The sequence below is a fragment of the Ictalurus furcatus genome, chromosome 2 (assembly GCF_023375685.1).
Source record: "Ictalurus furcatus strain D&B chromosome 2, Billie_1.0, whole genome shotgun sequence".
Taxonomy (NCBI): Eukaryota; Metazoa; Chordata; class Actinopteri; order Siluriformes; family Ictaluridae; genus Ictalurus; species Ictalurus furcatus.
Genome location: NC_071256.1, coordinates 32,806,106 through 32,827,937, shown reverse-complemented (window position 1 = coordinate 32,827,937; position 21,832 = coordinate 32,806,106). Strand labels below are relative to the sequence as shown.

At 42.7% G+C, this 21,832-nt stretch overlaps 1 protein-coding gene across 1 annotated transcript in view; it reads right to left on the bottom strand.

Moving 5' to 3' along the window:
* Window positions 1-21,832, bottom strand: part of stat5a (signal transducer and activator of transcription 5a) — a 103,038-nt gene that overhangs the window by 37,609 nt on the left and 43,597 nt on the right. Inside the window, exon 2 of the mRNA XM_053615314.1 lies at window positions 5,461-5,522. The gene's annotated coding sequence lies outside the window, so the exon portion shown is untranslated. The remainder of the gene's footprint in view (window positions 1-5,460; window positions 5,523-21,832) is intronic.

Sequence of the window (21,832 nt, the reverse complement as noted above, 5' to 3'; positions counted from 1 at the left end):
ACTACAAGACTAAACATTTACAAAATGAAAGACAGCAAAAAAAGAAAGCGCTCAAACAGGAATTGGACTGAGAAAGAAGGAAGACAAATGAGTATCAGTTAGAGAAAGAGACCGCTTTCACACTTGCCATATTTTTCTCAACCTCCAGCACCCTTTTCTTTACATGTAATCCTAGAGAAATACTAGTATGTTGCTGAAAGTTTTGAAAAAACTTTTGAAAACCTCAGAGACGTCAGTTGCGTTTTACCTCCTGACCAACTCGACTGCGAGATCGGCGAGTGTGAAAAAACCAACGTGGAGGAAAGGTCTGGTAGAAAAAGAATGAGTCATGTTATGAGGAACATAATATTATGTACAATCTGAGATATTTCAGTGGCAATATTTTAATACTTTTTTTTTTTAAGCATAAAAAAGTCACTCCAGCCAAGGCCTAGTGTAAAAGATAAAGTATTTGAACACTATGTAATGTTTGCTAGGATGATTGACATGTAATCATTTAGCTTGAGCATTTAATGCTAGGTGCTATCCTCCAACATAGAGCTATTTTGTCGGTTTCATCGTTGTTTCTACAAACCTATGGTTCTGATACAGATCCATGCAATCAAATTAATTCAATTAGTAATAGTTCTACTATCAGCCAGATAATGGCCTGGGCGATGCCTGTAGTGCAGCAGGCAACGGGATTCGAAACGAGTACCATGTGCTGTACTTACAGCATATTTATTTTAAATACTGTATTAAAGAAGTATTTTGTGAAAATCATTGTTGTTGTTTTTTCCCCTCTGGCTGCTCAAAGAAAGAAGGCAAAAAATAAAATAAAATCCACTGGTGACCGCTAACCCATGAGCCTACTAATAGTCCAGACACATAATCCGCTTGTCCTGGGCACCTGCACATCCTCCGTATCGCTGCACGTGAGGCTTCGCCTCCCACGGTTTTCCACAAATTCTGCCCCCATTTAATCGCTACATATTCAAGCCAGATGTGCATAAACGACTTATCTCAGCATGTATAATGGCCAAATGAGTCAAAGCATTTCAGAAAACTCAAAAAGGTTTCACTCAGTTGGATTTCATGTATTTGTCCTTTTCTCAAAGCAACATATTCCCCCCTTGATCATAATGTACAGACATTTAAACCCGTGCAGATGAGGGTACACCTGATAATCTGTCCTCTCGCTCTTTCTCTGTAGAGCTGTATGTGTACTCCTGCTGCCTAATGTGATGTCAGGGTCTGATCCTGAAACACTTTTACTGCTGTGGCTCCTCCAGTCCTCTGGACCTGCTTGATGGAGCCTTGTGACTCACTCTATGCTGCTGTGGATGGCCTCACATGGATACCTTCAAGATTGTTGTGGATAATTCCACATGGATTCCCTACAGAATGGTTGGATGGTTCCACATGGATTCCCTAAATACTGTAGTGGATAAATTACATGGATTCCCTAAAGATTATTGTGGATTATTTTCATAGGATACCCTAAAGATTGCTGAAGCATGTGCATGATCTACCACATTGATACTCTAAAGATTGCACTTCCCCCAAAACAGTTCATGCGCAAGTCTCACCTTTTCTTCAGTGTATAATCTCACCTGGATACTCTAGATTTTTACCCGAGAGCTGATGCAGCAATCATAAACAATTGGCTCATAGCAAACATAATTTCAACACACTTTAATACTGTCTGACTTAACAGTACACTATTGTGGAAGGGTAATAAGTCTGGATCTTCTCAAGGATTCCTCCTTGTGCCGTCTCAGGGCGATTTTTCTTGAGGCATCCAAGGCCAGCTACAGATAATCAGCAGGCAATCCACTTTGCATCGGCAAAGCCATCGTTTCCCGGTCGACTGCACCACTTGGATTTGATGCCTTAGGGCAAAAAAAGTTCATTTTTGATCCAGTTTGCATCTTTTCATAGCACAACCAATAGCATAGATGCGTGTTTGCTCCCATCTTCTCCAAAGAATGACCAAAGCCAGAACCATTTTTTATTTGAAATTTAGATAGATGCTGGATTTTGAAACCTACAGAATGGGCTAGCTCTGTGAACAATCAATTGCTGCTTTCGAACAAAAGCTCATAATTCTGAATTTCCAAACTCCAACTGTGAAAGCCAAAGAAAATGCGCCCTCAACTCATAATTCCTACTTGATGGTCTCCTCATCCCCGAGTTCATCAAATCAACATGGCTGTTCATAGCATTAAGAATACACAAAGTAGCAGTTCTTTATTTATAAATGAGTTATACTGTATGTAACAAGTTTATACATCAACATACAGACATAGCTAGTTAAAATATAGCTATACAGTTCACTGTTTTTAGGAGTAAAATATACATCACTCATCCCAGTCACCTAGCTACACTGTTGCAAACAAAAGAGCAACATGTAGGCGTCCATTTCCCCAGAATTATGACATCATTCTGACTCGGGTAAGTCGAAAGCGGCATGCGTTTTTAAACGCATATTGATGATGTAGCACCGCTTCAACTACACGTAATGATCGTACGGTGCGTCTACCTGCGATCGAACGCTGATCATCTGCAGGCGCCAGCTGTATTACGGAAGCGAATTTCAACTAGTCACAGAAACAAAGCAACTAATTTCACATACAACAAATCCTTACTGCTAGTTTGGAGTCCTCCGTCACCTTTAGTATCAGAGAATACAATTGTCCGTAAAATTCCTAAGAAAATTCGAGCCGTTACATCCTAAATTAGACAGAGGAAAGTTGGACTTCTTTTAACTGAATGCACATGATTAGCCCGTGCTGTCCCTGTCTAATCTGTGTGCTAATCACTGTTTTCCTGATGGCTAGCAAAAAGCCACAAATTGGACTTTGAGTGAGTAGGAAGTGGTTATTAAAGATAATTCTGTTCTTACAAACAGGCTTTAAGATACAATTCAGAGGCTAATAAGAGAAGAAGAAAAAAACATAGTAAATGGGTCTTAATGGACTCTCTGATGTTTTGTACGGTGAATTTATTGGCACTAATCTTGTCTCATATCTATAACAGAATTATTATTTTTTTTCCCCTTAATTGCATTGAATCTTGACATTTCCAATTTTATTTTCAATCACTTCCATATGTGGCAATGCGACGTGAAGTTGGAAGTGAGTTCCATTTAACTCAGTGATAACTGATTCAAACAGCTGGCCACTTGATACACATTGCACATCTGTCCAGCGCACACAGCTACCATGGCGATCACCTTCATCCCTCAGCGCCCGGGGTTTCCTTTTATGGAATTGATTCTTCCACGACGTTTAGTTTCTGAATATTACGGTGGACATGAAGTAAAGGGGTCAGTGCTGACGGACTGACACGAGGAAATATGCTAAGTGTGATCTGTACGATGCTAAGTATGATAAGTGTGATGCGTTCATGCATTTCGGGGGAATGCCCGAGAGTAGTAGAAGCCCAAATTACCATCAACCGAGTGTTACCATATTAATAATGTAGAAAATGTATAACAGTTCCACTTAACGTGCTACTAATATAGTAGTAACACTGTACATCTTACCTTATTAATTCAGATCTAAATGGAGAAACGCAAGATTCTGATTGGTTAATCCGGTTTCTCACCATTAAATAAGGGAAGATAATAGAAATGCATATTGGACGTTGACCTTTATGTTATTTGAGATGCACAAAATAAGCTGTGCCGATCGCTTTGTTGCTGTCCTTTTATTATTTATTTATTTATTTATCAGAGCGCCTGACCAATCCGGTCGCAAGCTGTAAGGCAAGCGAGAAAAACAAACACGGAGGACGAAGTGACAGCGAAACACAAGTGTCGTCTCTTCTCTCGGTTTTCCTTCTCCAAAGCTACAGCAAAGGAAGATAAACAACCTCCTCATCGCCAAAGTTCACCTTCGTTACCGATAATAATCAAACTCATCCCAATTCTAAACCAGGCTGGTAAGTTATATAATATTAGATAGGCTTGCGAGATATAATGATATTTATTTGCCTTTATCGACGTATTTTGCATAGGAGCGATCCAGATGTGATCATCCAGTGGCAAGCCGGAACGTGACGCATACAGTAGGCGGGGCCTAGAGAAGGGGGAAGAGACAAAAGAAACCCATCCCACCACCGACAGAGACACATGAGTGGCACATAGAGCGAACAGGAATACACCGGAGAACGTAACACCCCGCAATTTAATATTTAACACAGTGGTGATAATTGGAAAGTGATCGAAACGCAGTTTTTTTCATGTTTCGGTTTTTTCATTCCTGGCGCAGATGCTCAAAAACAGTGAAGATTTCGGCCATGTTGACATTAGATACACGAGTTGTCATGGGATTACATTGAAAATGTACTGTTACATCTTTTTTTTGTGCTTCAGAATCGCCCGAAAACTGCCACAGCTCCCGACTGCACAGCTAGTATTATCATACCCTCCTCTACTCTCCTTAATCACGGTGTTTATCGTGATATTTTAAAACTCACGATCAGGGAAAAATCTATATCGCGGCAGCACGATTGCTAGGATTGCCGTTGTTATGGTTACTTGGTTCTTTTGTCGTTGTTGTTTTTTTTTTTGTTTGTTTTTTTTAACTACAGCCCAAAAGACGCTCCAGTTAGCGATTTTATTTCAGAAGAACAACAAACCAAAAACAGTGTGAATTCATCCCACGGTTTCAGGTCAAAGCCATTTCACTGGCTGGATGAAAGTCATTTCAGTATACGAAGCACAGCAAAACTCGAATGAACCTGAAGACGTGACACATCACGCCGAAACTGCCACATGAACTTTAACTGGAAGACAGATACATTAACTTTGTGTGACTGCTCCGTTCAAAATTACCCAAAATATTACACTTTTTTTTTTTTTTTTTTTTTGCAACCAGTGCTTTTATACTCAAAGCCAATGTGCTGATCAATCAAAAAAAGAAATAAATCCACAGACTCAGCCACATGGCTTTCATTCAAAAAGGAAACTAGCAAATATGGCAGTGTAAAGCAGGAACTTAACCACATGCATAGCTCCGCCTCTTCCTGTCCCGTATTACCACTGTCAATATGACACACAATACACACACACACATACATATGCACACACACACAATTTCCTAGCAATACTACCACTCCTACACATAAAACACAAACCGCCAATTTCCAGTAACCACACAGACGTGCACACACACACACATATACACACAGGTATGTGTGTGATATTTGTATGAAAACACAGACATGCGAACCGTAAATTTCCAGTTAACTAACCACACAGACAAGCAGACGTTTCCAGTCGATGCTGTGCTGTGGGCTGTGATGGTCTGCTAGACGAATCTGCTCTCTTCTTCTAGAAAACCCGAGCTCAGGGCTGCCGGCTATTTGATTATCACTTTCTATTTCACTCAAACACTTCTGTTTCCTCTTACATCTATTCGGTTGTTCCATACGCGACTAAAAGACACACACACATACACTTGACTGCTGACTTACCGCTTGTCTTCAGTCCCGTGTTACCATGTACGAGGAGCGACTGAAGAGAAGCACACTGAAACCTGGGAGAGAGAGAGAGAGAGAGAGAGAGAGAGAGAGAGAGAGAGAGAAAGACATCAGTTGGGTCTGAGTTAACCGCAGATTCCATAGATACATCCATACATATATATATATATATATATATAAACACATTTATATACACACACACAACACAGACCCACAGATTTGAGGATGAGAATCTGTGCTCACATCAGGGTCACACCAGACAGTTACTTCCTGTCTCATCTCTTCCTCTCTCACGCTCGTTCTATCTCTCTCAGTCGTTTACTCATTCTCACTTCAGACCATTATAAATATCGTATAGCGCTGGCACAAAGATAAAGAGAAATAAATTAAAAAAAAAAAAAAAAAAAGATGGAATACAACAGTTCCTATTCAGTACACGGTATAAAAAGATTTTAACGAGTCGGTATGTAATAAAGCAGGACTTTATATACACCGGTTAAACATGCAGCTTAGCCAATTCTGCGTAAAGGGTAATAAAATATGACACAGTGAAACCAGCACACTAATAAAGCCTTGTGTTGTTTAAACAAGGCGTACGTTTAAAACGTAGCCATGGTCTTTATTAAAAAGTGTTAAAAAAAAAACAAAAAAAAAACTAAGAGTTAATTGACAAAGAAGGAATTTCGCTAACTGAATTTTCTTATTATTTACATATTCAGAGGTTTAAAAAAAACAAACAAAAAAAAGAATACACGGGTAGCGTTGTCGCTTCACAGCTCCAGGGTCTCCGGTTCGTTCCTGAGCTCAGGTTAAGCTACGTTTACATATACTGTACAGCGACTCGAGACCGTTCATTTTTAATGAGAGCTGGTGACTTCCGGCGCCATGAGCGACAGCGACCGCTGGCAACTAGATGTGGGCGTGTCCAGCAATGAGAAACGTTATTCAAATTTGGAGCGACTTGGTGCAGCGACTACCAATGGGAGTGAAGACAGTAGAGAGCATGTGATCCGCCATGCTGCCTGCGAGTCCCAATTGTTGTCGTGGACACAGACAGTTCGACGCTTGCACCGCAGATAGACGGCCGCAATGGCAAAGAGCACACACTGCTTGTCCTTCATCTCGTATGATATGATGCCTATATACATCGGTGAATTTTATATACGGAGGCAAAAGTGCAATGCTAGGTGTGCCACCTACTGATAAATGTTGCTATGGCAACCAGGTGTAGGAACGTCTACTTGTGACTTCATAGTACAGCAACTGGTAACTTGCAGACATAAAACCGCTGTATGTGTCCGCTGTAACGTCCCTTTACTCTCTGTGTGGAGTTTCTCACCGTGTCTGTGTGAGACCTCCCAAAACCTTGAGAGTAGGTGTACTGCTATGATGAATTGCCCCTAGGTGTGCGTGAGTGTGTGAATGTGTGTGTGTGTGTGTGTCCCATCCAGGCTATATTCCAGCCTCACACCCAGTGCTCCCAGGATAGGACCCGGATCCACAATGACCAGCATTATAGTGCTTACAAAAGATGCGCAACGTTTTGGCTTTTTGGTTCTCAAATTTGTGGAGCATATCCAAGCAGGTCTGGGATTTTTTTTTTTTTTAATTTTGTTATCCACCACACAACCCACCATTATTAAAGTTCAATTTATTTAGCGACTTATAACACCTACGGACGGCACACTTTAACTGAAGGGGTTTAATCCAAACCTCTGTGACTCAATAACACACAGATTATAAATAATATCACTCGCACCTAATGTGTTAAAAGGTTTCCACATAAGGCAGGAAGTTTAGGAATAAACAGAGGAACTTATTTTACCATTAAAGGGGTCGTGAAAAGTTTGAGAACCCTTAGCTTAACCCTGGCATAAAGTCTGCAATTTACATATAGGTCACTCTTTTTGAATATATATATATATTATATGTATATATATGTATATATATATATATATACCCACACACACACACATTTTTATATTTATAAATTTAACCCTAATGAGCAATCCAGAGGCGGCGGCTGCAAGGAAAAACGTGCTGAGATAGCACGAGGAAGAAACCGTTAGAGGAACCAGACTCAAAAGGGAACTTATCCTCATCTGGGTGACACCGGATAGGGTAGTAATAAATAAATTCCCTTCTATAACTATATACTGCAATTACAGGAACTTAAGAGCTTATGAGCAACTTATGAGTATGAGCATCAGAGTCATTTCCGAATTCGCTATAGTTTGAACGTCAAGTCTATTGCGTTGAAGTTATCGACCGTTCAACGATGGAGACTTGAGTGCAAAAAAAAGGGGCTCTTAGCATTACAAGCTTCATTCGCCGAGATTGGATCTGTCTATCTGGACGGTTCTCGACCCATATCGGTCTTTACATTTACATGTATGGCATTCGGCAGATGCCAGTCTCCGGAGAGACTTACAGACGTTCTTTGAAGTCTCTATCGATAAATACATCCTGATACCGGTTCACTAGGTCACGGACTAATAGAATACCATGAGCCGATAAACTCTGTTGGGGAAATAATACAGAAAGAAAAACACACGGACAAGACGATCGCATTATTTTTTCATGAAAGTGCTAATTTACGTGTGCCTCGCACCTCCAGGGTTGGTTGGAGGTTCGAATCCCGCCTCTGCCCTGTGTGTGCAGAGTTTGCATGTTCTCCCCATGCTTCAGGGGTTTCCTACAGGTACTCCGGTTTCCTCCCCCGGTCCAAAGACACGCGTTGTAGGCTGGTTGGCGTGTACAAATTGTCCGTAGTGTGACCCATGTGACTCTGTGTAGGGTAAGCGGTACAGAAAATGGATGGATGGAAATTGCTAATTTAAGTACGTTAAGGAAGAGGTAGGTCTTAAGATGTCGTTTGAAGACTGACAGTGACTCAACTGTTCAAACGTCTAGACCAGGGGGGGTGGGCAACGTTATCCGGAAAGGGCCGGTGTGGGTGCACGTTTTCATTCCAACCAAGCAGCAGCCACGCCAGATTCCACCTGTTTAATCAGTTCATCTTGGCTTTCAATAGATTCAGGTGCGGCTTCTGCTTGGTTGGAATGAAAACCTGCACCCACACCGGCCCTTTCCGGATAAGATTGGACACCCCTGCTCTAGAGGAAGTTCGTTCCACCACCTAGGAGCCAGAACAGAGAAGAGTCACGATGCATGCCTTCCTTGTACCCTGAGAGACATAACATCCGGCTGTACGATGCACAACCCGAGCAACAGCATGACAACTACGCGTGTAAATTGGGCAGGAGACGCCGATCAGGTAGCGATGATGATGATGATGATGATGATGATGCCTGATCCATATCACGCATGAGTTAACAGTTTACGTCTCAAACCGATGAGACGCTGCAATCCGAACGTTCATCGAAACATAAAAACGTCTAACGTTTAAAAGTCTGTGAATAGTCTTGAGTATGGTGTTCTCAATGTCCTCCATTTAGCTTCCTTGAAAGATAGATTTCAGATGAACTGAGTAACAGATTTTTCAAGCCTTTTTACGCTGACTGATTTTCACAAACTAATGTTAAAGAGAAACTGCTGTCGTAACCGATGCTGATGTGAGGCTGGCGTTTCTGTATAAGTGCTGTGGTCGATGGAGATAGTTGACGAATCTGAGTGAGAAACACACTCACACACTCCAATCATGACCTCACTGATGGTAGGATTACGACTAAAGGCCAGCCTTATGTAATCAGAGTGAGGCTGCAGTGTCTGAGAGAGCTATGTCAAGAGATCTGTGTGTGTGTGTGTGTGTGTGTGTGTGTTAAGATGAAAAAGGCAAGAGCTCATGAGACACCTCGAACATAAGTGTGAGAAGCAAGAGGAAGTGTGACAGTTGTACTGTATGTCTGAGGAGACACACACACACACACACACACTACAGATTAACCAAGTTTTGGGATTAATGTTTAGTGATATGAGAGAGAGAGAGAGAGAGAAAGAGGAGAGACAGACAAAGAGACAGAACAGGGCAAAAAAAAAAAGAGCATTAGAGACGAGGTGAGAGACACAGATAGAGTTAACAGTGTTAGACAGAGAGAAAGACAACAACAGACAAACAGTGAAAGAGAGAAAGATAGAGAGAACAGTGGCAGAGATAGAGTCCGAATAATACACAGACCGACAGACACAGAAAGACTGGGAGAGACGGAGAGAAAGAGAGACAGACAGAGAGAAAGAGACCTTTTACCGTACCAATAAAGCTACTTGAATTTTGAGAGAGAGAGAGAGAGAGAGAGAGAGAGAGAGAGAGAGAGACAGAGAGAAACAAAGACAGACTGCAAGAGAGACAGACAGACAGAATGAGACAGAGGGAGAGACACACAGAAAGACTGACAGAGAAATTATGCAGTCGACAAAGAGAGAGAGAGCGAGAGAGAGAGAGAGTAATGATTTAGCAATTATGTAATTGTACCTATATGGACATGCCAATTAAGCTTACTGAACTGATTCAAACTGAACTGAATTGAGAGAGATGGAGTGAGACAGAGTGAAGGAGAGAGAAAGTGACAGAATGTGGCACAGAGACACACACACACACACACACACAGAGAGAGAGAGAGAGAGAACAAGAGAAAGGAAACAGAACGAGGGAAACAGGGAAAAGGCAGGAGAACAGGACAATCAATACGAGGCCACTTGTTTTCTCTCTCTGACAGATCAATGTGTTGTTGTCCTACATCAGGAACAAAAAACCGACAAAGCTTTACACATATACACGTGTGTGTCAGAAAAAGGAAATTTTCACCAGACATCAGTATTAACTCAGGAAACCTGGAAATATAAAGAATTTACAACATTAAAGTCCATAAATAAAGTTATGTGTAATAAAGTGGAAAAAAGTATTGAACACGCTAAGAAAAAGCAGTTCTCTAAGGCAAGGAACCAGCTGAAATCCGTCAGTAATTACACCCCCTACCTGTGTAAATTAATATCAGCTGGGTTAGGAAATTGATGGGCTATAAAAAGGCTTTTCGTTACCAAGGTGCCACACAAGAAACATCTCATGATGGGTAAAAGCAGAGATTCTCCCAAGACCTTCACAACCTTATTGTCGTAAAACATATTGATGGAATCGGATACAGACGTATTTCAAAACCTCTGAATCCTCCAGTGAGCACCACTGGGGCCGTTATCCACAAGTGGAAGCAACATCACTCCGTCATCAACCGGCCACGCACAGGAGCTCCTCGCAAGATTTCTGACCAGGGAGTCAGAAGAACAGTCAGAAGAGTAGCCCACGAGCCCAGGACCACTCGGAAAGAGCTCCAGAAACACTTGGAGGCAGCAGGTGCCATCGTCACAGAGAAAACAATAGGCAATGCACTCCGCTGCTCACGGTCAACCCGCAAGACTCCATTACTAAAGAAAAGGCATGTCGAAGCTCGTTTAAAGTTTACTACAACTCATTTGGACAAGCCTATGAAATACTGGGAGAGTGTAGTCTGGTCAGACGAGAGCACAATTGAACTTGGCTGTCATTCTACACATCATGTTTGGAGAATAAATGGCGCTGCACATCACCTTTAAAACACTACACCAACGGTGAAGTGTGGAGGTGGAAGCATCATGGTGTGGGGCTGTTTTTCATCACACGGTACTGGGAGACTTCATATAATTGAAGGAAGATGAATGGAGCCCTTTACCGGGAGATTCTTGAGAAGAATCTGCTGCCATCCACCAGGATGATGACGATGAGATGTGGGTGGAGCTTCCAGCAGGACAACGATCCAAAACGTACAGCAAAGGAAACTCAATTGGTTTCAGAGAAGAAAAATCAAGGTGTTCGAATGGCCCAGTCAATCACCTGACTCGAATCCAACTGAACAGGATTTAAAGACAGTATGTTTAGAAGAATGGACCAAAATCACACCTGAATACTGCGGAACATTAATTTCTTCGTACAGGAAGCGTCTTGAAACTGTCATTACAAACAAAGGCTTCTCCACTAAGTATTAAATCAATTTCAGTTAGCGTGTTCAGTACTTTTTTCCCCTGTGTCATTCCACTTTATTACACATAACTTCATTTGTGGACTTTAATGTTGTGAATTCTTTATATTTCTGGATTTCTTGCGTTAATACTGAAGTCTGGTGAAATTTTCATGTGAATAGCCTCATTGGAAATGTATTTACTGAAAAAAACGTTGATGTGTTCAATACTTTCCCTCAGTGTACAAGCATTTCACTTTATCAGCTGATGACGAACTCCCATTCACAACTTCCTCGTATTCAACAAGCTCTACACAGAACTCTGATTTATTATTAACCTTTACATTAATTACTGAAATACAAAGAAGTGACTCAGTGGGTTAAAGCATTAAAGTACGAGAGGCAAAATGACAAAATGGGCGTCACAAAGCACTTGATTTAAATTCAAAGGGTAACGGGAAATGAACAGATAATGTGCTCTAAACTGATACCAATACAGATACGATGGTGTGCATCAGTACCGGGATCCTGTTTCCTGTCATGAATTCCCCATCTCTGCATGTGGTGTGCTCCTCTTATTGGTGTCTTCCTGAGGAGGCTCTCAGTTCATCCCCTTGATTCATCTATCCATCTATCTTCAGTACAGGTTATCCTACACAGGGTCGCAGGGAGCCTGGAGCCTCTTCAATGGGACTCGGGGCACAAGGCAAGGGACACCCTGGACAGTGCGTCAACCCGTTGCAGGGCACAATCACACACCCGTTCGCATTCTACGAACCATTTGGACGTGCCCGTCAGCCTACAGCGCACCCGTTCGCGTCCTGCGAACCATCTGGACGTGCCCGTCAGCCTACAGCGCACCCGTTCGCGTCCTGCGAACCATCTGGACGTGCCCGTCAGCCTACAACGCACCCGTTCGCGTCCTGCGAACCATTCGGACGTGCCCTTCAGCCTACAACGCACCCGTTCGCGTCCTGCGAACCATTCGGACGTGCCCGTCAGCCTACAACGCACCCGTTCGCGTCCTGCGAACCATTCGGACGTGCCCGTCAGCCTACAACGCACCCGTTCGCGTCCTGCGAACCATTCGGACGTGCCCGTCAGCCTACAACGCACCCGTTCGCGTCCTGCGAACCATTCGGACGTGCCCGTCAGCCTACAACGCACCCGTTCGCGTCCTGCGAACCATTCGGACGTGCCCGTCAGCCTACAACGCACCCGTTCGCGTCCTGCGAACCATTCGGACGTGCCCGTCAGCCTACAACGCACCCGTTCGCGTCCTGCGAACCATCTGGACGTACCCGTCAGCCTACAACGCACCCGTTCGCGTCCTGCGAACCATCTGGACGTGCCCGTCACCCTACAACGCACCCGTTCGCGTCCTGCGAACCATCTGGACGTGCCCGTCAGCCTACAACGCACCCGTTCGCGTCCTGCGAACCATCTGGACGTACCCGTCAGCCTACAACGCACCCGTTCGCGTCCTGCGAACCATCTGGACGTGCCCGTCACCCTACAACGCACCCGTTCGCGTCCTGCGAACCATCTGGACGTGCCCGTCACCCTACAACGCACCCGTTCGCGTCCTGCGAACCATCTGGACGTGCCCGTCAGCCTACAACGCACCCGTTCGCGTCCTGCGAACCATCTGGACGTGTCCGTCAGCCTACAACGCACCCGTTCGCGTCCTGCGAACCATCTGGACGTGCCCGTCAGCCTACAACGCACCCGTTCGCGTCCTGCGAACCATCTGGACGTGCCCGTCAGCCTACAACGCACCCGTTCGCGTCCTGCGAACCATCTGGACGTGCCCGTCAGCCTACAACGCACCCGTTCGCGTCCTGCGAACCATTCGGACGTGCCCGTCAGCCTACAACGCACCCGTTCGCGTCCTGCGAACCATTCGGACGTGCCCGTCAGCCTACAACGCACCCGTTCGCGTCCTGCGAACCATTCGGACGTGCCCGTCAGCCTACAACGCACCCGTTCGCGTCCTGCGAACCATCTGGACGTGCCCGTCACCCTACAACGCACCCGTTCGCATTCTACGAACGCATAACATGCATAACTTGAACAAACAACTCATATTTTACAGCCATACTGATTTACCCATAGGTCTGTGTTCCTGTTGGTGTGTGTTTGAAGAGTGTACGCATATGTGTGTGTGTGTGTGTGTGTGTGTGTGAGATCCATTTGCATCAGGCTAATAAATACTGTCACGTTGAAGCATTAGGTATTCACTGAAAACAATGCATACATATGAGTACGATTAAAACGAAAGGCATAATGTCAAATTACTCGCTCCACTCGTATGAATAAATATTCAGCATAATGAATTAAATAAGTAGTGTTATGCAGGTTTTCGTAATTATATTACATTACATTCACATTTATTCATTCAGCGGACGCTTTTATCCGAAGCGACTTACGAATGAGGAAATACAAGCAGAGCGATAGATCGAGCGGAGAACGATACAAGTAGTGCTGCTGTACAAGATCTTTAAATCGAGTTCTAGAGAAGCAACGTGCGCAGAGTAGAGGTGGAAGTGCAATTTTTTTTTTCTTTTTATGGCTTAGTTATATGTTCACAGAAGAAGTGGGTCTTAAACTGTTTTTTGAAGATGGTGAGAGATTCTGTGGTCCGGATTGAGGTTGGAAGTTCATTCCACCACTGAGGGACGGTTAGTGTGAAGGTTCTGGAAAGGGACCTTGAGCCACGCTGAGAAAGCGCCGCTAAACGTCGGTCGTTAACCGATCAGAGATTGCGTGAGGGAACGTAAGCCTTCAGGAGCGAGTTGAAGTAGGAGGGTTCTGTTCCAGACAAGGTCTTGTAGGTGAGCATCAAGGCGTTGAATTTGATTCGGGCGGCTACAGGAAGCCAGTGGAGGGAGATGAAGAGGGGTGTGATGTGGGTTCTTTTGTGCTGGTTGAAGACGAGGCGTGCTGCTGCATGCTGAATCATCTGAAGGGGTTTGATGGAGCTGGCCTACTAATTGTAATCTTAAATCAGAGTCATTTGCTGATTTCGCCGCATCACTTCACAAGTTGTGTACATCTTTAAGAAGTGTAAAGATACGGCATACGTATCGTGTTGTCCGAGGCGAGACGTAGGCGTGGTCGTAGGCGTCGAGTATTAGCTTGAGAAAAACAGGAAGTGGAAAATTCTCCCAGGATTCGAAACACTTTGAGGTTTTTGTCATTTCATGTATCGTTACAGCAGTAGTACTGTGCTCTAGTTGTGTTTATAGAAATCATTTATATGAATAAAAGCGCAGTCTTGTTTTGTTCCAGATATTTAGATGGATGTCAGGGGATGACTCCTCTGTTAAAGGATGTTAGAAACTGTTTATCGTTCAGCATGGCTGTGGACGAATGACTACCGCTGCTGAGGCGGTAAATAGTAAAAAAAATAATAATAATAATAAAAAAGCTACTCAAAAGCTAATTTCAGTATCGCTCTGATACTCAGCTTAGAAAGTTTGAAGAAGAAGAAAAAAAAAAAGAGAGAAAAGAAACTACACGAAAGAAGCCACTGAAGTATGAGCCGAATGTAAATGAAGCGAACAAAACCCATCAGCTGTCTCTATACCAAAAACAGACTAATTATTGGTACAATTACAAACTTCCTGTGTGAGGTAACCACGGCAACCAGCACTTCTTACCAAAATCGCCATGGGCACCTCTAACCTCAATTGCCATGGAGACCAGGAGCTTGTTGAAGCTGAATGTCCAACAAGATCAAAAAGACATACATACAGACAGTACATGCGCGCGCACACACACACACACACACACACACACACACACACACACATATACAAGATGTCACTCCTGATTCTGTTTCAAGGTCATCTTTTAGCATTGCCCTGAGCACTTAACAATAATTAAATAAAGCTCGCTAAGGACAAAATGTATGTATGTATGTGTGTGTGTGTGTGTGTGTGTGTGTGTGTGTGTGTGTGTGTTCATTCCCCTTCTACTCAAGCTTTATAAATAACTCTCACCTAACAGCTGAGTATAAAATTAACAGCTTTAATATAGCCACTGTTCATTCTAGCACAGTCTCAAACTCTCTCTCTCTCACACACACACACACACACACACACACACACACACACACACACACACACAGAGAGAGCGGTGAGGCGTGCCAGACAGGAATTTAGAAGTCCAAAGGCCAAAAGCCTGGACTCAAAGAACTGAGGTCCACAAAGGTGCAGCGCACAGGACGTCTGGCTCAAGCCCAGAACATTCACACATCCTTTATTCAAAGAGGAGAGGAAATTCACATTAGCACAGTCTCCTTGTGTGCATTAGTGTGTGTGTGTGTGTGTGTGTGTGTGTGTGTGTGTGTGTGTGTGTCTGTGTAAGAGCTTAACATGCCAACTAGAAAGACCTCTTGGGTCAAGATAGATTACATTATCACAAACAGTAATGATATTACATATTATGTAACAGACAAGTGCGTGTCTGTGTGCGTGTGTGTGTGTGTGTGTGTGTGTGTGTGTGTGTGGTGGGAATAAAGGCCTGTTTGTGAAGAAAGCCCTCAGCTTGGCTTGGTATTGACACAGCACCCCGGCTAAAGTCAGCATGTCTATAAATACGCTGAACCAGAGACATGGGATCATAAAGGCCTGTCTGTGTATGTGTGTGTGTGTGTGTGTGTGTGTGTGTGTGTGTGTGTGTGTGTGTGTGTGTGTGTGTGTGTATCCCTGTCAGTCAGTGCATGAACACTTACCAGGCTACTGTAGGAGGTATTTTAACCCTGCATTTTGCATGACATGACCAAAAGAAGTATGGCACACAACCGACACATGACTGCAAATCCAGTATCAACGTCTCCGGTGTACGTATGTCTAATCTCATGAGTACGTTATTTTGGGGGGGGGGGGGGGGGACTTGCGGACTTTTACTCGGTACGATCGTACGATCAAGTTTCACACGGTCTGTGGTAATCCACTGAACTAGCCACCTAGCTCGCCACGATGTCAGCGATCGCACTGTAGTCTAGACAGTAAGGTTTCCAAGCAACCGAAACAGCACACTGGACTGGGCAGCACACTGGATATTTTCAAAATATGCGTGTGACATCGGTAGCCCGGTAATATGTTTTTGTTTGTGGTCTGAATGTATCAGGTGATGCAGCGATGTTGTTGTTGATGATGCTTATAAAATATATTATACTGATCACTTTACAAGACACACCTGCCATGTTGGTCCATCTCGTAGAGGCACGGTTAGACAGTCTCTAAGTACAATTCATCCTAAGCTTCTTCACTGCTCAGTTTCTGCCCACAGATCCACTCCTCGCTGAATGTTTCCGATTGGTGGATTCTTCGGTTCAACCTGCATCATATAGGTGATACCTGCACGAGAGGGGGACGTGCCCACGAAGAAGTGAAGCGGAGGAGGAAAAACAACTTGCTTCCAGGTTCTAACCGTGACGTGTCAACTCGAGTGACGCAAGAGAAACGTGTTGATCGGTCGTATCAACGGGAGAGCACGAGTTCGAATCGCGAGGATGCCACAGCCGGGAGTTAAAGTCCCCGTGAAGTGCCTTGAAATGTGCGGCGTTATCAGAGGTTTCGATGTAATTTCCACTGAAACAGGAAGTCAGGGTGAGACATATCGAACGGCTCCTCCCTCTTCAGATTCTACAGAACAGGCAATCTGATGCAGAGTGATGTCATCAAAATTGCTGATCGACGCACACGAATCGAAGAGGGCTTTGCCTGAATGCGCGTCGTGATCACGTCCCATGACGCGTCTTGGAGGTAATCGGAGGTGATTCTGAAAAATTGTGAGCTCATATATGAGAGCTCCCCAGCTGGTATCGGTCACGTGATCGTGCAGTTAGCGAGTCGGTGGGAATTGTCAAGACTAAATTGCGGGGAGTCTAAAAATAAAATAAAACTATAGGCTGCGTCAGTCTACAGTTCGGGCTAGAAAGAAAACCAGCCCCACGTACATGCAGAAAAGGTGTGATCGTTTACAATATGTGGATATCTTGTATAAAAAATAAAATAAAATAAAAAAAGCCACACCGAGACACGTTAAATGTATAAATGTAATGTATATTTAAATGTATAAAATAATCTTTTCATGGGCCGACTGATTGAAGTCAGGCCCAATAATAGACATCCAAGGAGGTCTCTGGTCAGTCAGTGCTCAGTGGGGAAAAGAAAACCCCCTAGGACTTGTTCTCCGAATCTGCTTTATGCGAGTTTCCTCGTTCCTGATTGTACGTCTCTCTCCGCCCGTGTGTTTCTATATTTAGGTAATATGATTGCATAGAATGATCACGAGGACAGAATGCACTTTCACTGCAGGGTGAAAGATCGTTGAGCTCTTAAAAAAAAAAGACACATATGTCTCGGTGTTGTTGTTTTTCTTTAAACGAATGGCTGGCGTTTAGTTCGAGATGTAGGCTAATAAAAAGGGACAAGAGCTAAAAGTTAGTGGACATTCGCAAGCAGAGAAAACAAGCTGGTATCGTGTCTCGATGGACTAATCCTGACTACATTTTCACAAATGACAAAATATCAGAGCACAGAAACATTCGCATTAGCAAAATGTGTCTGCTTGCGAGACGCTGTGATCGTTAGTGTTAATGCACGCGGCGCACGATAATGGCTTCCTTTACTAAACAGAGTGGAAAATAGGAGAGCTAGATGGTGTCCAATTGTTTGTTTATTTCCTTCATTATATAGCAGGTTGATTTAATAAAAAAAAATTTTAAAAATGAAAAAAAAAAAAGAAAGAAAGAAAGAAAGAAAGAAAGTTTTCCTACTTTTCATCAGAACATCAGACTCGGTACACTGTGGAGTCAGCAGATGTAACTCGAGCTCACGGGTTTGGTTTATTGCAGTGTTAAAGTTTGGCACTTTGAGAGCCTGGTGACGGATGTGTACTGGACCGGACTGCAACCACGCAGCCAAGATCTGAGCCGGCAATATGTGTCTAGCTCGGTCTAATCCTGAGCCAAGCCTAGTGTTAGAATCGTAAAGACGTTTCATTTCTCGTCCAAAAGGCTCGGTGTACTAAAATAAATAAATAAATGAATAAATAAATCGCTTCGGAACATTAAATATTTCCAAACGCTCTTGCATTTCTCCTTTGCATGCCTTTATTTATTTATTTATTTATTTATTTATTTATTTATTTTCATTTTTGGGCTAAAATGAAAGCACGATCTGAAAAGATCCAGAGGAATTAAGGTTGTACTTCCAGGTCTTTCACGATGACGTGCTGCAATGTTGTGTTTTTTTTTATTATTATTATTATTATTTACTATTATTATTTTTTTAATATTCGGATTCAGGAATAGTTTCAAGAAACATGTAGAAACGAAAAATGGATAATAAATTAATAAATAAATAAATAAATAAATAAATAACGATCTAATTGTCTTACTTTTAGTAAGTGCGTTCCAACGAAAACAAAAAAAAACAAAATAAAAAGCTGTTTCCGTCTTTTCCCCATTTTCATTTTGAAGCGCAATGCTACATACGTGAACCCGATCATCTTCATAAGATCACCGGGCCATCATCACGTCCCATACGAGCTTTACATCACTATTCACAGACTGAAAAACGTATGTGTCTCTCCTACACACACACTGATGTGTAAGCGCTCCACTATTCCCAGAATGCTATTGTTCATGTACACACCTGCCTGCATACACATGCCCATTTGTATACACACCCAGCATGCACAGCAACAGCATGCACCAAATAAAATAGTTCATTTTTTTTTTTTGTTAATCAAAAATAATACCATCAAAAGTTATGGCAAGTATGCCAACTAGAGAAGTATAAGAAAGAACCATAAAAATGAAGATAATATTGTGTAATATTTCGACATAGTATCAACATTAAAACATGGCAGTCGAAGGGCGCAAGAGAAAAGCATTTTCACGTCCATCGATGGCCAGGAGCCAAGGAGCAAAAAACGGTCTGTGATGATGATGTGTACGTTCTCTCCACTGCTCTCTCCAAATGTACACGTACACCAATCAGCCATAACATTAAAACCACTGACAGGTGATATGAATAACACTGATTATCTCGTTTCCGTGGTACGTGTCAAGTGGGATATATATAAGGCAGCATGTGAACAGTCAGTTCTCGAAGTTGATGTGTTGGAAGCAGGAAAAATGGGCAAGCGTAAGGATCCGAGTGACTTCGACAAGGGCTGAATTGTGATGGCTAGACGACCGGGTCAGAGCATCTCCAAAACAGCGGGTCTTGTGGGGTGTTCCCGGTATGCGGTGGTTAGTACTTACCAAAATGGTCCAAGGAAGGACAACAGGTGGACCGGAAACAGGGTCACGGGCGCCCGAGGCTCAGTGATGTGCGTGGGGATCGAAGGCAAGTTCATGTTGTCTATGATAGAAAGGTGTCAGAACACAAAGCGCATCACAGCTGACTTGAGTTGACTCGGCCTCTAAATTCCCCCGATCTCGATCCCATCGAGCATCCGTGGGATGTGCTGGACAAACAAGTCCGATCCACGGAGACCTCACCTCACGACTTATATCATCTTGGTGCCAGATACCACAGCACACCTTCAGAGGTCTTGTAGAGTCCATGCCTCGACGGGTCCGAGCTGTTTTTTTTCAGCACAAAGAAGGACCTACACAACCTCAGGCAGGTGGATATAACGTTATGGCTGAAAGTGGGGCGTGATGCATACATATGACGTACATATGACGCTTGAAGTTTATTTCAAAATCACAGCTAGTTCGCTGTATAGTAGTTTCAGGAATCGGATAGAGATTTGTTCTTCAGGGAGCTCAAATCTTTATCCCCCCCCAACTGTCATTGTTTCCAGAAGCCTTTTAAGGCACAGCTATTACCGCTGGCTTAATGCAAATCTAGCGAGAAGATTTTTTTACACAAAGACATGTCTGATATCCCAGAGATAGCTGCGTCCTATGATTAATGCATTAACTGAATCACGTCCTGGGTTGTTAAATTGAATCAAACTGAATGATTCCAAACACAACGTGATTGCTTTTGAATTGAATTGCCCACCAGTGATTGTATTTAGAATTGAATTAAGCCAAAGGCTATAATGGGGTTAACGTGTCTAAAGGTGTAATGACAGACAAAATATATACCTCTGAAAATAAGGAATAGGCTCCCCTGTGTAGCTCCCACCCCCCCCCCCTTTCTACTATCAGCGAGCAAGATATCCTGTCCAAACTCTTCACCTAAACCACTTATTTCATGCAAAACTATAAACAAATAAAAAACATGAACACATGTCAGCATAGAAACTGTATTTCCTGTTTAAATGTCCAGGACAATGGCAAGAGGCTAACGCAAACAGGCTTAATACTGACATCAGACAAAGTTATGATATATGGAGGGCAAAAGAGCTTCAAATAAAACAAACAAACAAACAAACAAATCAAGCAACTACAAAATAATGAAATCCATTCATGGTTTTATTTTGAAATAATGAAATAAAAATGATCATCTTATTGTGAAATGCCAGTACGTTACATAGTAATGATGCCATTTTCAAATGACATTTTACAATAAAATTCTTTAAAATATGGTATTTCACCAAAAGATTCTATGTTTTTTACATTTAGATAGAATTTTTTCAAAATAAAACTATGAATTGACTTGTTTCTTGATTTATGTTGTTATATAATTATTGCACTTTTGTCCTTCGTAACAATAATTCAAACCTCTACTTTCATTAACTGACCAATCAAAACTATTTGTGTGTGTGTGTGTGTGTGTGTTTGTGTGTGTGTGTGAGAGAGAGAGAGAGAGAGAGAGGGGAAAGCAACAGGTGAGCTTGGTTCAAAACTCTGAGCTTCAGTCAATCAAAACAATCTAAAGCCAGAATTCAGTCTGCAGGAGTACTCTATGCTAATGCTGCATGATGAAAAGACAACAGTTGCAATGTCAGAGTATAAATATGTTGTTGTCATCTTCATTCGATTTGTCATGAGGGTTTAATAAGTGAGCAAACATTGCTTGTAGATGATGTATACAACCTTTTAATGTCATTAGCTACAGGGTACAGGATTATAAATATTGTTTTTGGTAACAGTATTAACCCTAGCCTGGGTGAAACTACCAGTTTCCCCTTCTGTCTGTCTAACACAATAAGGCAATCAATCAATCAACCAAACATCCACCCTAATCAACCAACCAACTAATCAACAAATTAACCACTAAACAAACAAACAATCAGCAAAAAAAATCAACAAATTAATAAGTAAACTAATAATAAAGCTATGTCTTACTCTTACTCCCACTACTACTACAACCACTACTACTAGTACTACTGCTACTACTACTATTACTAATACCACTACTACTACTACTACTACTACTAATACCACTACTACTACAACTACTGCTGCTACTACACTATTACTACCACTACTACACTAC